Source organism: Misgurnus anguillicaudatus, chromosome 13 (assembly GCF_027580225.2).
Source record: "Misgurnus anguillicaudatus chromosome 13, ASM2758022v2, whole genome shotgun sequence".
In the NCBI taxonomy this organism is placed as follows: Eukaryota; Metazoa; Chordata; class Actinopteri; order Cypriniformes; family Cobitidae; genus Misgurnus; species Misgurnus anguillicaudatus.
In genome coordinates, this window is record NC_073349.2 from 8,861,373 (window position 1) to 8,863,268 (window position 1,896).

A 1,896-nucleotide genomic window follows, 5' to 3' on the forward strand; every position below is an offset into this window, starting at 1 on the left:
GACGTAAACGCGAACGCTTTTAAAATGCATTCGTATGACTAGCGACCCCAAATGGTTAGGGGCATGAAATACATTGACCTAAATTCAATGTGTACGTTTGTTTTCTTTTTTTTTTTTATAATAATAACTGAGAGATGTTGATGACAACGTATACAGTACAAATAATTCGTAGGCTAAACAATAACAAAAATTATTTGGCCATATTTGAATAGTGGCCCCAACCAGTATTTACACACTTGAAATGTATAATTGTCTTTTCAAATGAACAGTATAAATAATAATAATAATAATAATAATACGGTAATATATCAAACCAGATGGCAATGGCATACAAATGATGCTAGGGAGGTTTCTCTTTTCTCTAGTTATTGAAAAGTTTTCTTGAATTTATACAATGCAATTTATAATTTTTTAGTGCAAATTACACGTAAGTGTGCACATATGTTTTGTGGCCATTGTATTAATAAGGATTTGGGAAATGTACCATTTAGACATAATTGTTTCAGTAGACAGATGGAAATGAATCATGCACCTATGAGATCATCTATAAAAGTGTCATCTACAGAGGGCAGCAAACGCTTGATTTCTGTATTCAGAAAGCTTAAGAAAAGCACCTACAACAATTGCTATTCATTTGCTAAAAGAAACTGAAGTAGGACATTAATTTTTATACTATGAATGTTTAAAAGCTTTTTATCATTTTGCAGTTTTGGGGGTATTAATAGAGCCAACGTTCATGATCAGTGCTATGTTAAAGGTCACATTCTTTCTGATCTTATTTTTTAAATCCTAGTTAGTGTGTAATGTTGCTGTAATAGCATAAATAATACCTGTAAAATGATAAAGCTCAAAGTTCACTGCCAGGCGATATATTTTTTAACAGATTCGCCTTTCAAAGCCTACGAACGCGAACGGCTAGTTTGGACTACAGCCCTCTACTTCTTGCTTTGATGACGTCAGTAGAACAGTTTTTGACTAAACTCCGCCTACAGGAATACGTCAGTCGCCAGCTAAGCTAACGGTAAGCTAAGCTGCTGTCGAATCACAACACACTAAACAAACTACACAATCAGAACTCGATACGTATTTCTGAAGGAAGGACTTCATAGAACAAGGAAGACATCAGCCCGTTTTAGGACCATGAAAACGGCAGTATAGAGATATGTAAATTGTGTGAAAAATGTTGTGTGTTTTTTTACACGTGAAACATGAACACATGTTATATTGCGCACTGTAAACACTATCAAAGCTTCAAAAACACAGAAAGAACGGGACCTTTAAAAAGTCCTAGTAGGGTTCATAGGGTACATTTTAGAGCCCGACCGATATATCGGCAGGCCGATATTATCGCCCGATATTAGGCATTTTTCAAACAATCGGTATCGGCATTCATAATGGCCGATAAATGAATATAAAAAACCCGCCTTCAGCCATGTCATGAGTGTTGCTGCCGTTGTATAGTTTGTCCACCAGAGGGCACTCTACAACCTTCCTGTTGGCAACAGTCGTCACACATCCTGCAACCTGCTGATCCAGCCAGAGTTGGCAGAGAGAACAGCGGTTAAGTGGTCACGAGACAATAAAAGAAACAAGTTTCTTTTTAAAATGTATTATCATATTATTTAAGAAAAAACTCATAAATAAGTACAAATAACTAATGTTTCTGAAAAAAAAAAAAAACTCGGCCGATATATCGGAATATCGTATTTAAAAACAAACAAACATTTGTATCAGTATCGGCCTTCAAAATCCTTTATCGGTCGGGCTCTAGTACATTTGGTCTAAAAGCAATCATCTTATATGTAAGTGTGGGATAGTCTTTTTCACTTTAAATAACTTACAGTATACATGCTAAAAAAGCACCCTATACTTTCAGTCAGAAGTTCACACGCATAC